Raw genomic sequence first — 16,063 nt, 5'->3', positions numbered from 1 at the left:
AAACTGTACTAATCAAGATGTTTGTTTTCTTCAATGGGACACCTCTTCCTCCTCCTCCTGGAGAAGATCTCATGTCTACAGTGTTTACAAAACACATTTTGTTTTTGTATGCTGCTTTGTAACTAAAGGAACAGCTGCCATTCATAAATTTAGAAACAGTAATTTCTGTCAGAGGAGGAGGCATTAGCAAATTGCATTAGCAAACTTCAAAAAAAATTTGGAAATTTGATATTGTACTTGTGCTGTGAAATTTGCTTTTCTTGAGGTAAAATATTTTTCTTCCATCTTGTCATGACAGAAATTAAAGTTTGTGGTACTGATAGAACAGCTTGTGGGCTTCTATTGTAGTGTACTCTGCAATAGTGGTAAAATGCTTCTACTTGTCTGTCTGCATGTAAGCAATGACATCTGTGTTGGAGGAAATGACTCCTTACTACTGTTTAAGTGAACATTAAGCTCCATAATTGTTTGAAATAGAACATGCTTTTTACAAAACCATTCAATCTCTGCAAATACTTCTGTCTCTAAGCCCTACTACTTGGTAGTATGGTCCAATGTTTGCCATTAGGAATTTTGTATTCAATTTGATTTGTCAGCTTCTACTTCCAGCCCTTTGCTTCTATTTTAGTGTCTTATCAAGCCTTCTCCCCGTGTAGGTATTCCACACTGTGATCAAGTTGTTCCTCAAGGAACTTTGTGTTATAAGTGTCTTGCTTGTGGTTTCCCAAAGGGGGCATGAAGAAATTCCAGGGGGGGCGTGAGGCAACACGACCCCCCCCCCCCATCATTTCATAGAATCATAGAAGAGTAGGACTGGAAGGGAGCTTGAGAGGCCATCGAGTCCAGCCCCCTGCCCTCATGGCAGGACCAAGCACTTTCTAGACCATCCCTCGAAGCCATCTATCTAACCTCTTCTTAAATATCTCCAGTGATAGAGATTCTACCACCTCCCTTGGCAATTCATTCCAGTGTTTGATCACCCTGACAGTTAGGAACCTTTTCCTAATGTCCAACCTGAACCTCCCCTGCTGCAATTTAAGTCCATTGCCTCTTGTCCTATCAGAGGCAAGGAAGACCAAGTTCCCTCCCTCTGCCTTGACACCCTTTTAGATACCTGAAGACTGCTATCATGTCCCCCCCTCAACCTTCTCTTTTCCAAAGTAAATAAGCCCAATTCTTTCAGTCTTTCTTCATAAGTCATGTTCTCTAGACCTTTGATCATTCTCGTTGCTCTCCTCTAGACCCTTTCCAATTTCTCCACATCCTTCCTGAACCGCAGTGCCCAGAACTGGACACAATACTCCAGCTGAGGCCTAACCAGCGCAGAGTAGAGCAGGAGAATGACTTCTCGTGTCTTGTTCACAACACACCTGTTAATGCATCCTAGAATCACGTTTGCCTTTTTTGCAACAGCATCACACTGTTGACTCATATTTAACTTGTGGTCCACTATAACCCCTAGATCCCTTTCTGCTGTACTCATTCCTTGGCAGTCCTTTCCCATTCTGTATGTGTGACACTGATTGATTGTTCCTTCCTAAGTGGAGCACTTTGCATTTGTCCTTAATAAACTTCATCCTGTTTGCCTCAGCCCATTTCTCCAGTTTATCCAGATCCTTTTGAATTATGACCCTATCCTCCAAAGAAGTTGCAACCCCTCCCAGCTTGGTATCATCTGCAAACTTAAGTGTACTACTTCTTCGAGTGGTCCCCGTGGGTGCTCCACAGTAGGTGTCGGGCTCACCCTGGCACCGCAGCTTGGAAAATCTTCAGCAGTCTCCATCGGGTCGCGCATGCGCCGATGCGCATTGGCTCTTCGCGCGCTTATGGTCACGTGCGCGATCCGGTCCCCGCCAGTTCCTTCTCAACCGCTAACGGCTACAGACGGAATCCTCTCCATCTCCAACGCCTGAGACAGATAAATCTTATTTTTTTCTTGTGTTAATAGTTAACAGTTCATAGTTAGCAGTTCTATAGTTTATTATAGTTACTCTGTTAAAAGTTGTTAAAAGCTAAAGACTATCGTAAAACCGCAGCGGTCGCCTCCGGGCGGGCCCGCTGCTTTTGTTTGTCGGCCTTCAAAGGCCAACGGTTAACATCACCTAACAGACTGTTAAGTGTGCTATTAGCACCTAAAGACTCAGAGTTAAGTTTTCACAATGCCATCCCCCGGCTTTAAGAAGTGTGAATCTTGCTGGGAGGCCATGCCTGCTTCAGATGGCCATAGCAGATGCATACAGTGCATCGGGGAGACACACGTTCCCCAGAAGTGCTCCCATTGTTCCAAGTTGACTAATAGAGCTAGAAAAGATAGAGAAATGAGGTGAAGATGCTGCTAGTTGACAAAGCACTTCAGCCTGCCTCAGTGGAGGCAACGCATGGGGAGGGCTCTTCAGGACTGCACAAGAGGAAGACTGCCTCTTTGACCTCCTCTGCGCAAAAGAAAAGAAGAGCCTCACCTACTCAATCCCTGCCCCTTACTGCTGGGAGCGGGACGAGTGTAACAAAGGGCCTGCGCACGCTGGCTTCCTCCACTGGTAAAGCCGTGGCACGTGCACCCACTCAAGGCCCTGCAGCTACGGGGGAGATGGCACCGAGAGCCATGCAGGCACTAGTCAGTCCGGCACCAGCTACTGCGGCACCCATTCAGACTTCCCCAGAGGCCCTCACCCTGGCCAGTGGGGGAGGGGCTGCCACACCTCACCCCTTCCACTCTCTTCCCCCTCCCCTGCTCTTTCTTAAAGGCCCCCACCCCCAATAAACTTCTCCCCTCTTAAACCCACCAGCATGACCCCCACACCCACCGGAGGGTCATCCGGTGACGACCTCCTCCCTCCCTCCTCCACTGTCACCCCTCCTACCCCTGAAATGGTGGCCCACTTGTCCAGGGCCGCCCACAACCCTGCTGCCATGTCAGCTGAGGGTGCGGGTGCAGGCGCCGGGGCTCCTACTGCCTCCACTGCAGCGTCCTCCAGCAACCCGGCCCCAAACCCACCCCCCGAAAAGGGCAGGAAGGGCCAGGGGAAAAGAGGGCAAGAGCCCCGCCCGGAAGGCCAAACCTCCTGAGACGGGGACTCTCCCCCAGGCTGCCAAAACACTCACCGCAGCCTCCCCTTCTTCCCTCCCCCCTGCTCCCCCCACCACTCCTGGGGGCTCTGACATCTCGGCCCCCAGGTTGTATGCCCAGGCGGCGGCCGCCGCCCCGCACCCTACTCCTTCCGCCTCCGCCAGGACTACCATCCCCGATGGTCGTGGCCCCCTCCCCACGCTCACCAGGAGGCATGGGGTCTGCTGCCTCCTGGTGGCTGCCTCGCCCCATGTGGAGACCTATGTGCGGGCGTTGGCACGGGTGGTGGGGCCCGTGGCAGCCTCCCGGATGTTCGGGAAGATCGTTTTTTCCTGGCTTCGGAGGCCACTGCCCAGGAGGCGGTGGAGAGGGGCCTGGCGGTTGGGGGCGTGCACGTGCCCCTGGAGCTGCTCGAAGAGCTGGGCATGCGGGTGGTGGTCTCATCTGTCCCACCCTTCCTTCCCAACTCTGCCCTTCTGCCTTTCCTCACTGCCCTGGGCCGGCCTTTGACGGTCCCGAGTTCCCTCCCCCTAGGCTGCAAAGACCCCGCCCTACGGCACGTGCTCTCCTTCTGCCGGCAGGCCTGAGTCCAACTGCCGCTGGCGGCAGCACACGGCGGGGTGGCCCAGGAGGGGACTATACTGGTGCCCTATCAAGGGGCCCAGTACCGGGTCTTCTACACGCTGGGGGAGGCCTGGTGCTTTGGGTGCTGGGCAGCGGGGCATGTGCGGAGGGATTGCCCCCTGGCCCGGCACGAAGAGGAGCCCAGGACCTCCTCTGACCCGGGGGGCGTCAGTCACGAGACTGGCAGCGCCCCGACTGTGACAGGCCCTGGGACCGCCCCTCCTCCTCTCGACCCGGACGGATCCATCGCCGCTTGGGCATCAGAGGGCGCCCGGCGGCATGGTGCCGGGCGAGAAGAAGCGGGCGCCGGCGCCCGAGCGGGCACAAGAGCCGGTCCCGCGGAGGAGAAGGAGGCAGGGTCGGCGGCAGGACCAGAAGAGGGCCCACCCCAGGGCGGGTTGCCCCTCTCCCTTGCTGCCCCAGCCCCCTCCTCCCTCCCTCCCTCCTTGTCAGCCCTATCCTGTGGCCCCTCCTCCTCTACCGCCCAGCCCGCCTCCTCGGAGGGCTGGGTACTGGTGGGGGAGAAAAGGAAGAAAGGGAGTGCGGGCGACCGGCACCCCACCCTGTCGGAGGACAGGGTGGAGGTGCCGCGCAAGGCACTCAAAAGAACTGTTAGCCCCGCTCCACCCGCCGAACCCCCGGCTACCAACCATCTGCTGGGGGCGATGGAGGCTGCTGCGGCGGCGGCCGCGGAAAATAACACCCTCTCGGCCCCGGAGCCAGAGCCCAAAGAGACCGAGACAGCCCTTCCTGCGCCCATGCCCTCCTCCAACACGCCTCCGGCCGCTACCCAGATGGCTGCTGCGGAGCGCCCGGAGGAGGTGGGCCCCGGCCTTGCCCTCCTCTCGCACGAGGTGGAGGCCCTGGGCCTCACCCCGGTGGCCCTGGATATAGAAGGCCTGCTATTGGAGGCCTGTGGGCCGCCTATTGACTCTCCCCCTCCCCTCCCACCAGCGATTCCCCAACTGCTACCTCCCTCTGCCCTGAGACGTCCCAAGGGGCGACCCTTCCCTTAACTAGGGACGACTCCCCCACGGAGGTCGGCCAGCCCCTGGACGCCCCAGGGGAATCAGGGCTCCCCTTGCACCGCCCCCCTTTGTCCCCGGAACCAAAAACCCTGACATCCACCCCCCCGACCTGCTGGCGCCTCCTGCCGAGTGTGCTGGCACCTTGTGCTCATCCCCTTCCCCCCCGCCAATGCCCGAGGAAGCCCCCTCTTTGGTCCATATCCCCGCCCCTGCTCCCACTTTGGCCCCACCGCTTACCACCCCCCCATACCTTCTCCCAGCCAATGCCCCGCTCCAGAACCCACAATCCCTCCCTCCCGCTCCAAACCCTCCTCTCCCTCCCCCCGCCCCCTCCCCCCCACACCCTCCCTTCCCCTACTGATCTCTACCTCCCCTGCCCCCATTCCTCCTCCTCCTCCTTTCGACCCCTGCCCACTCATACCTGCCCCCGAGGCTGTAACCCCTTGGGAGGCCCCACTTGTACCGCCCTCTCCCAGCACTTCCGGGGCTGCTCTCCCTCTGCCGCCCTCATCCCTCCCAAACTCAGACCCCAGTCCCTACCCCAACCTTTTCTCTGGCTGTGGGACCCAAAAGAACACGAGGCCCACGGGTTCTCGAGACCCTGAGGCCTCAGCACTCCATGCGCTGGTGGGTGAGATGCGCCAGTTCTTGGAGGACGTCCACGGCTCCCAGAACAAGGTTGCTCTCGCCCTCCAGCGCTGGGGGGATTTCCACTCTGTCCTAGAGTCCGTGAGGGCCCTTCTGAAGGAGGGCAAGGGGACTGGGAAGAGGGACGCCACGGTCTACCAACGGGCCAGCGGCTTCCGGGACGCCCTCGTCACCTTTGGGGTTGGTCACATTTTACTGCATGGCCCCACGGGAACTGTCGGTGTTCCCTCTGGCGAGGATCCTCCCCAGCCCTCCAAATGGCGCCGATCATCATTGCCACTTTAAATGTCAGGGGCTGCAGGTCGGGTCTCCGCAGGTGCCGAGTGCTCTCCTTCCTCCGAGGGGGGGGGTACTCGGTCACCTTTCTACAGGAGACCCACACTACTCCAGCCGTCGAAGCCAAATGGCGGCTGGAGTGGGGAGATGGGGTCCACTTTAGTCACCTCTCGGCCCACCAGGCTGGGGTAGCGACCCTGTTCTCCCCAGACCTGCAGCCCAAGGTGCTAGGGAGCGTCGAGGTTGTGCCGGGCCGCCTGCTGTATCTCCGGGTGCGGGTGGAGGGGCTGCCCCTCCACCTCGTCAACGTCTATGTCCCGACACTCAGCCCGGAGAGAACACCCTTCTTTCGGCAGGTGGCGGCCTTCCTTGATGCCATTGATCCTCGTGAGTGCCTGGTCGTCAGCGGGGATTTCAACTGCACCCTCGAGGAGCGGGACCGCACGGGGACTGAGCAGTGCCAGGCCGCTGCGGACGTCCTCAGGGAGCTCGTCAACCATCGCTCCCTGGTGGACGTCTGGCGCAGCCACCACCTGGACGAAGATGATGGTTTCAGCTACGTCTGGGTGGTGGGCCATAAATCCGCACACTCCTGGTTGGACCGCATTTACATCTCACAGCGCTATCTCTCCCGGGGCCTTGCCTCCAGCGTGCGGCTGGCCCCCTTTTCCGACCACCACCTGGTGGCCATGAAGGCTTCCCTCTCGCCGGGGAAGCGGGGGTCGGCCTACTGGCATTTTAACAACAGCCTGCTGGAGGACGTGGGCTTCGTGGCGTCCTTCCGGGAGTTCTGGCTGGCCTGGTGTGAGCAGCGGCACGCCTTTCCCTCGGCACGGCGGTGGTGGGATCTGGGAAATGTGCGCACGCGGCTCTTCTGCCGCGACTATACTCGTGGGGCCAGCCGGTGGCGGGATGCGTGGATAGGGTAGCTGGAACGGTAGGTCCTTGAGCTGGAGAGGCATCTAGCCGCCAGCCCCAGAGATCCATCCCTCTGTGGCACGTACCAGGAGAAGCGGGACGAGCTCAGGGCCCTCGATGCCCTCCAGGCGCAGGGGGCCTTTGTGCGGTCGCGGATCCAGCTTCTTCGGGAGATGGACCGCGTCTCCCGCTTCTTCTACGCCCTGGAGAAAAAGAGGGGTGCCGAGAAATATATCCCCTGCCTTCTCGCGGAGGACGGCACCCCTCTTAAGGATCCGGCGGAGATGCGTGAGAGGGCTCGCGCCTTCTACGCCACCCTTTTCTCCCCGGATCCAACCGATGCCGACACCTGCAGAGTGCTTTGGGACCAACTCCCTTCAGTCAGCGCGGGCGACCGGGACCGGCTGGAGCTTCCTCTCACTCTGGCCGAGCTTTCGGAAGCCCTCCGTCTCATGCCCACCAACAAATCCCCGGGCATGGACGGGCTGACCGTGGAGTTCTATCACGTGTTTTGGGACATCCTCGGCCCAGACCTTCTCAGCGTCTGGGCCGAGTCCCTGCAGAGCGGGGTCCTCCCCCTGTCATGCAGGCGGGCCGTTCTCACCCTAGTGCCCAAAAAGGGGGACCCCCGCGATCTTCTGAATAAGAAAAGGGCCTTTGGGCTTTTGTTCTGAGTAGTGGTCATTAATTTTAATTCCCAGAGGCAGGGAGGGAGAGTGGCTGAAAGACACAAATTCGGTAGTCTTTCCTGAATGTATTATTTACATGGTCTGATATGTCCCTAGAACGTTGTTCTCCAGATGTAGCTGTGTCTCCCTCTTCTGTCTGAAGCCTGCAGGAAAGTCCTTTGAGTTTACAGTGCTGGCCTCCATTTTTAAGAGCAACGTGGACCTCAAGCTTGTCTCTTTTGAAGTGAAGTGGCTTTTTGTTGTTGGGTGCACTAGGAATAATCATCCAGTAGCCCCAGATCAGCACTATTTAAAACTTGCCACGTTTCATTTCTGAAGCTTTCAGACTGTAAAACTACTTTCCTCTTCTTGTATCCCTCTAACTCCTGTGCACAGGAATATTTGCACCCTTAATAGGACAACCTAATTTTAGTTATCTCCCCCCGCCCCCACCACCAAAGCTTTTTTCCAAATCTAGTATACTCTGAATGAGAAGTAACTTCGAAGTTTCTAAATCAGTAGGCAGCCTGCTGTCCCCCTTTCCCATGCTGGAACACTAGAGCCTTGCACTTCCTACACTTCTTCCCCACCCCCACAAATTTTCAGATAATGCAAATTGCCTGATTTGCACTGTTCCCACTCTTCCCTCCCAGAACTGGAATGCTCTGTCCGTTATTAGTGGCTATTGCAACTCTGGGAGGGTGGGGGAGGAACGGGGACTGAGCATGAATCAGGCAATTCATGGTGCTCCCAAAGTGCTGGGAGGCCAAGGGTGGAGCCAGTAATGGTGGGGCTCCTGTGAGCAAGCAGTGTGTGTGTGGGGGGGGGGGGAAAGGCCACAGTGCCACAGGTGGAACCCCAGTGGGCCCAGGGCTGCTGTGACCCCCTGCTGTGATGGAGGGCAGCTCATGAGGCCCACTCAGAATTTATGGCTGCCCATTACTGTTCTAAATCATGGTGGGTTTCAAAAAACTCAGCGAGTCTACCAAAGGTAAATCCACTTTCATCCTGCAAATATCTGCCCTCGGCTACTGAGGCATTGGTTTTTCTTGGTCAGAGAGCTTGAGTGGGGGAGGGGAAAAAAGGGGAGTTAAGACAAACAGATTTGTCATCTGTAAGGTACCATAATAGATGAAGCTGTTCAATGATTAGGCAGATTCTTGGTGCTGGCTATCTCAGGGCTTCAGAGAAGTCAACTTCAGGTAGCGGCAATGGAATTAGTTAGGCTTACTGTGCAGAATCTTGCTTTGTAAGGTGGCAGAAACAGCCTTTACAGAAAGGAAACAACAGCTGTGAATGTGTCTGGTGCTCCCTATTCTGCTTCCCTCACACTGAATAATGCTTCCTTTCCTACACCCAACTTCTTGCTTGTGCAGTAAGCATCTAAGGCAGCAATGGGCATCCTAGTCTAGTGAGTGGGCTGCACGAGTGGCCTTCATCTCAGTGGGCCACAAGAGTGTCATAACCAGGACGGTCTCACGGGATAGGGTAGTTTTGCCAATTGCACTTACACACCTAGATTTGCAGGGTCTGCTGACTGAACCAAAGCTAGAACCCTGCAAATCTAGACATGGGCTTATATCAGTGGATGCAGCTGCAGATATCCAGAGATCATTTTTGTGCATGCACATTTTGTATGTGTAAGATGTCTAACCATAGCAGTGCTTTGATCTAGTGCACAGGGTGTGCATGGTTCTCAGTTAAAGTTTGCAGTCATCTTGCATCTCACTTCATGTGTCCTTGCTTTACAGGCATGTCACTTTAATACCAGTAGGAAAAAATTGAAAGAAGCTAGCAGAATCTGGCAACCTTGCATATGGGCAACAGTAACAAAATGTGTCATGGAGCCACATAGAACCCAGATGCTGCATGCATTCCATTGCCACAAGTAGTGAGTACAAGGATAGTCTTCTCTGTTGCTTAAAGCTTGGGCCTGAGAGGTGAAGGATATAACTTAGCCTGATTCTGCTCCATTGATTCTGGAAAGTTACTTAATCTGTAAAGTGCCAATATTACAGTGGAACCCTGATTTATCAGGCCCCAAAGATTCAAATCCTTCTTAATTGCTAGACTGCCTCTTCCCTCATGGGGAGTGTTTGGGTAGATAAGGAGCAGTCAAGGAATTTTGTTCTACTTCTTTTTCCAGTCTCTTGCAGGCTAATCATTCATATTTGTAAATGTGACTCAAATTAACTAGGGATAGAAATGCCCTGTTGACACTCAGATGCATGTTGCTAATCTTGGTATGACCCTTTAAACCCAGGGTAAAGTAAAAACCTTCCTTCCTTCTGAAGATCTATCACAGAGGCTGTGCAGTCCATGAAAACGTGGAAGTGGGAAGGACTTTCGTGTGCTGTTAGTGTTAGTTACCTGCACATACTCCTTTGCCTCTCCCTGCCATTTGCGTTGCCAATAGGTCAGGACTAAGTTGTATGCTCTGCTCAGTGAGCAGGACCTCTGTCTTGCAGAGTACTAAGAAGTGGCTGAGGTCCCACAAGGAGGCTGTGTAGGATTGTACTTACAATATGGTATGCCAGTCCTAAGACTGTCACTTTGTGCTTTGATTGCCTCATCATTCAAGACCAGCAGTCTAAGCTAGATGATACTTTTACCTGTACTGATATTTGTTAGATGCATTTCTTTCTGCAGGTTTACAGCTGCCTATCTCTTCTTAGGAGTTTGGTCATAGCTGGCAAGTTAAATGATCACAGATTTTGGCTCAAATAAAGAGAACTCGGAGGGAAGTGGGAAGAAAAGGCTTAACATTATTTGAAAGCTAACAATATGCCATCTTGTAAAGGACTACTACTTTTATTAAAGGATAGGCATTGTTACATCTTCCCCCCCTCCCCCAGTCATCTCATCAAGAATGCTTTGGGTGAGAATCCAGCCTGCAGATGCAAACTTGATCAGCTCTGAATTTAAAACTGATGGTGTACTCTGAGGTGTGGTACTGACCGCTTGTAACAGACTTCTAATAGATTTTTCTCAGAGGTCCTAAATTTTGTCCTTGAACAACAGATGAAATTAAATCACACTTCAACTGCTGTCATGTCTGGAAGTTGCTGCCTGTGATTGACTGTCCTGCAGAAGGCCACTAGCAAATTGCACAAGAAAACTGCCATCCTGCTTGGTAAAATTGGTTTCCCAGAGATGATAGGAAAAGCTCTTGAGATTCTGGACGACCTCTACAATCAGAATATATGCAGCACCTGTATCTGAACTGCTCATAAATCTGCATGGAACATCAGATTGAAAAACTAATCTAGAGCACTACAACATTTTCTTCATATTTAAACATGTTTAATCCTTCAGGAGACTTGTAGTAATGGAACTTTGGGCTTACCCTGTACTGATACGTAATATAAACTAACTGCAGCATGAAGGTTTAATTAAAATAAACTTGACAAGTGCATCCTGTTTTCTAAGTCTGTATTTTTAGTATCCTTCTCCCTGCCAGTAAGTGAGGTAAATCCATCTCTTGACCCTAAAAAGCTTCAGGGTGTGATCTGCTTTTGAACATGTGAAAGAGTTTTTTCAAAGAGGCTTCATGAGTATTTTTGCCCTATGGGTACATGAGGCTTAACAGGAGCCTGGAAGATATACAATTCCATGCAGCTGGACAGATGCAGGGAGACAAGGTTAGGAGAGGTGCTTGCATTACAATCACAAGGGGCAACTCAGGTGAAAAACTGCCCCAGTGGGCTTTGGAGACCAAGCTGGACAAGGCCCCTGAAGCTGCAGTAGGAAGGTGGCCTGGGCCATAGGGCAGGGCAGAACTGAATGTCCTTGTCTAATGTTGGGATTTAGCCATTTTGCCTGGGCATGAACATCCCAAGCAGGGACAAGTGTCAATCACCACAAGGAGCAGGATCTACTCCAATCAGACCTAAAACTGTTACAGGCTATGGACCCGCTACCAAATGGCAGCCCTCAGACAAGAACCAACTGCTTTGGACTTGAAGTAGTGATCTCTGGGTACAGGGCTGCTGTCATGCAGGGCAGGCAAACTGCATACGAAAGCTGGGACTTGAGTGGGTGTCTAAAATGAACAAATACAATTCAATAACAATGCTGGGAGGGAGTCTTTAATTTACATGTCTTCCCTCCTCATTTAGAATAGCCACAGCCCTGCTGCTGTGGGCCAGATCCCCACCTGTTGTAAACGTGGTGAAGTTAATGGAGGGAGCTGTGCTTCTCTACATCAGCTGTGCATCTGGCCCCTTGTTTTGCACTGATCCCATTCGTGTTTGAATGGCTGGAAGACAATTTTCTAGGAGTTATTTTGGGATTGTTTGTTCTTGGTTCCTCTGGCCAGAGGATAAGCATGTTTTGGGTGGGGAGGGGGCAGAATCAGACAGCAATTTCTCGGTTCCATGTCTTTGTGCACCAGAAGTAGCTTTTCTAAAGTGTTATAAGAACTTAAAGCCTCTCCCTCTTCTTTAGGCATTCTAGGGATCAATTAAGTAATAAGTACTACCAAAAAGCAATTGTTCCTTTAAATTCCAAGGATTCCTGTCCCAAGAGAATAGGTACAATCTAGGATACAGATTGTAAGCTCTTTGTATGGGTTCAGCAGGAGCCCCAGAGTTCTGTGGTGGTGATTAATGTATTTGTAATTTGGAAAAGGAGTGAGAGATGGGGTACAACCGAGGTTAATAAAGACCACTGTTTCCTGCAAGCTGAGTGCTTCGGTAGCTGCTCAGAAGAGATTCATATGCTGGCCAGATTAGCAGAATGCCCACAGCCACCTAGATCCAGCACCATGTGATTCTCCTGGTGCACATAACACACTTTATTCCAACCAGAAAGGGGGAAAAATATTAGAGGAGACACTAAAGACCCAAGAAGTCTGAGTAATTTCCTGTCAGTTATGAGCAATGTCATATACAAGTCCCTGCTAACTGCAGTGTAATAATGCTTTATTGAAAGCAATCAACTGAATTGCCCAACTATTTTATTCAATCTGAAATTAACTATAAAGGCAAAGAAAAGTGATCCTAATGGACAGCTGGATAACTATCTGTAGTCAATGTGCAACTACAGTCTAAAAAAACCAGAAAAAGTGAGGATACCTAAGAAGTGAGGAAATTATACAAATCAGTGGTTCCCAAACTTCTTGGCATTATGCTCCCCCCCCTTGATGTCTGAGACACCCTCATGCCCCCACCTCTTCTTTACCATCATTCAACCCCCTTTTAACAAAATTCAATTTGTAATTTAAAATAAACACAAACTATATAAACACATTATTTAAAATTAAAACCAAGCAGAATTAGTTTTTCTTGGCCCCTTGAGGGCCACCAGAGCTGAGCCTGAGACCTGTGCTGCCAGAGCCTCTGGATTGTGCCATGGGGCCTGGCTGGCTACCCACCAGCTGCCTGAGCCCTGCCCTGCTGGGGCTAGCTACCTACCCAAGTCCAATGCTGTCAGGGCCAGCTGCTCACCTGCTATCCTGAGTCAGCCACGCTCTACGTTGCTGGGCCAGCCACTTGCCTGCCAGCCCAAGCCCTGTGCTTCTAGGGATAGCCAGCTGTCTGCTAGCCTGATCCACTCAAGCCCCACATTGCCAGGGTCAGCTGCCAGCCCCAGCCACCTGAACCCTATGATACTGGGGACAGCTGCCCAAGCACTGCGAGTACCATGGGCCAGCTGGCCAGCCACCTGAGCTGCCTGTCCAAGCCCCTCCCACCCAAAAGCCAGACACCCCCAGCCTGGCATCTAATTCCATCCTCCTCCTCCCCCACCCAACCCCCACTTACTCATCTTTGCAGAAGACAGCTAGCTCCATGTGGGTCTTTGCCAACTGACTGCGTTTTATAGCAGCTGTGCTAGGTCACCTATGTAAAATGGCAGCTGCTGAGAGCTGGAAGCAAAAGCCAACTTTCTCTTCAGGTGGTGGAATGATGGGTGGGCTGGGTTGCCTTGTCCCCCCCCGGAACTTTTTGATGCTCCCCCAGGGAGGCACTCCCCCCAGTTTGGGAAACCATGATATAAATCAAGGGTATACCCCCATCTGCAATGATACTGTGGTCAGTTCTGATCATTCTTCTCAAAAAGGATGAGGGAGAGACAGGGAGTTTCAGAAGCAGATGATGAAAATGACGAGGGACCTGCATTTGAAGGGAGATTTTAAAAATTGGGCCAGTTTAGCAGAAGGGGACAATATGAGGGAATATGATCAAAGTGTATAGATTAAAAAAATGGTGTGGAAAAGCCAGAGCAGGAGGGTCTGTTCTCCTTTTATGACAAGATCAGGCTAATGTGACTTTCAATGAAACTGAAAAATTGCCAATTTAAAACAGAAAATAGCTTTTCAGGTGATGCATAATTAGACTTGAACTCAGAGCACAATATGGGCAAAGTCATATTAAAAGCTAAGAGCTTAGCAGGATTCATAAATGGATTTGATATTTATATAGCTAATACAAATGTCTGAAGTGACAATTGATAATATTTTGGGAGGCCATTACATTTCATGCTGTAAGGTATATGCCACAGTAACTATTAAAGGTTAGATGCATGCTTTTCCTGGGACTGTTATTCTACCATTGGCTGCCTTTCAGGGTTTCTTCTTTCCAAGCAGCAGGTATTGGCCATTTCCAAAAACAGGATGCTGGACTAGGTGAACTATTGATCTGATGAAGTATGGTTCAAATGTCACCAAACTGTAAACTGACACCTCTCCCCGTGGGAGACACCACTTACAACTACACTGACCTTAGATCAAGGGTCAGGGATTTTCTCTCACTATACATAGGGCTTTCAGCACTGTGCAAGTTTATGATCTTGTTTAGAGCCTTTATGTATTACGCCCTTTTAGTTGGGGTCTAAAATATTTATATGCCATATTTTTACCTCTGGTAGTTAATGCCTCTATCATGTACCTCCTTAACTTGGGGACAGAAAAGCATGACTTAAAAACAGGACAGAACAGCCTGCTGGGGGAGCTTGCAATTCTTCTGGCTTTATCCAAGTCTTAATGCTACAGTTCCACCACTAGGTGGCTTTTTAACGAGCTAGGTACTGGTGGCTCCTTTCCTTGGTGCATCATGTATTTTTGTACTGGGTGGGATCTGTATTTGGTTAGCTCTGTGATTATCCCATGTTCAGCCTGCACCAAAAGGATTTTGGATTGAAGAACAGCCTAAACCATACAAGAGGCAACAAAGTGAGTAAGGAAAGACCTGGAACAGCAGAGAATTTCCTCCACCCCTAGCCAATACAAAGTTCTTACTCCCAGTTTCTTATGCATTGTCCATTTTATTGTTGGACTGCCTAGATGGTTAGACTTCCATCGTCTTCTCATAAGAAATTATTCCTTACCACAACTGATTTATTAAATTTGCTCTTTAGATATCAAATCTGACAAAAACCTCTTCATGAGGAAAGATGTGGTCTCTTTAGCAACTTTTGCAAATGTGTCTTGCCAAGAATTACAAAGCAGCAGGCTTAAAATTTATTTCAGATATCAGCACCTCAATCTTAAGGCTTTTAAACTGGTATAACCGGTCAGCAGCACCTGACTTTGCTCCTTTTTTTTGATAGGAGGAGGAGAAAACAATTAATGAACAAATCAAAGGGGTGCTTGGTTATCAACCTGGGGCCACAATCTGTGGTTCCCCACAGCTGTTTCATGCCATTGTGTGGCTATGTCAGTGCAGGATAGCAGCAAGAAATCTTATATTCGACCAGCTTCCACTGAAGACAGAGACAAGGCTTCAAGCCACAGTGAGTGCTAATTCCTATGTGTAGCTCAAAAGCTTGTCTCTTGCCAGTAAAAGTTGGCCCAATCTAGGCCCTGACTCACCTACTGTGTCTCACTCCACCGCTTTCAGACCCAATGAGATTCCTCTGTAAGGAAGGTCCGGACTTTTCTTCCCACTCCTTAGACTCACAGCAGCACCCTTCTCCTGGCTTGTTGTGTGAGCGGCTCGAGCAGTTAGTACCACCCTTACCGAATAGTAAGAGAGAGATAGGCGTGTTAGGCTATATTCTATCAAAGTAAAAAAACAGTCCAGTAGCACTTTAAAGCTAACAAAATAATTTATTAGCTGCTGAGCTTTTTTTTTGTTTTGGTTCTCTGTGCCTTAAATGTTGAGTCTGTTCTGGTCTGGCTGTGGTCTGAAGAAGCGGGTCTGTCCCATGAAAGCTCATCACCTAATAAATTATTTTGTTAGTCTTTAAAGTGCTACTGGACTGCCTTTTTGGTTTATTACCCTTATTGTTGGGACGGTCTCTTCTCAGACATCCTCTGCCGCAAGGAAATGCTGTCTGGTCTAAGTGAGACCTCCACCAGCCAGGGCCCCACCGCCTCCACTGGAATGCTCTGGTCCTGCCACGGCCCTGACTGTGGTCCTCTGGGGGTCAAAAATGAAGAGGATCAAAGGGCCCCCCAGCTGTTGTTTCCCTCTAGCTCCCAACTGACCCCCCTGCGTTTCCTGCAGTGGCCTGGGACTCACTTTGGGGGCAGGGGCCGGTGCTCTGGCCGCCCGTGGGGCAGGGCGGGCGCTGCCTGGTGCCCTTGCTCCCCTGGCAACACCGCCAACTCCGCCTGGAGCCATTCCAGGAGAGGATTCTTCCCTCAGCCCAACGTGGGACATTTCCCTACCGAACCAGGGGAGATTTCCCCGGTTGCTTCCAGCAGGCACCGGGAGGGCCCTGCCCGTTCCAGGCCAAGCCTGGGGGGACGGGGGTGCTGCGCCCCTCCGTGCCGGGCGGGGGCAATCCCCGCTGACACCCGGCGTAGGGAGAGCGGGTCCAGCAGGGGGCGACCCCCAGCGCCTGGGCCGGGCCCAACGCTGCGCACGTGGCCGGGGGCCGGCTGGGGCGAG

Source organism: Carettochelys insculpta, chromosome 5 (genome assembly GCF_033958435.1).
Source record: "Carettochelys insculpta isolate YL-2023 chromosome 5, ASM3395843v1, whole genome shotgun sequence".
NCBI lineage: Eukaryota > Metazoa > Chordata > Testudines > Carettochelyidae > Carettochelys > Carettochelys insculpta.
Note: the sequence above shows the minus strand (reverse complement) of the source record.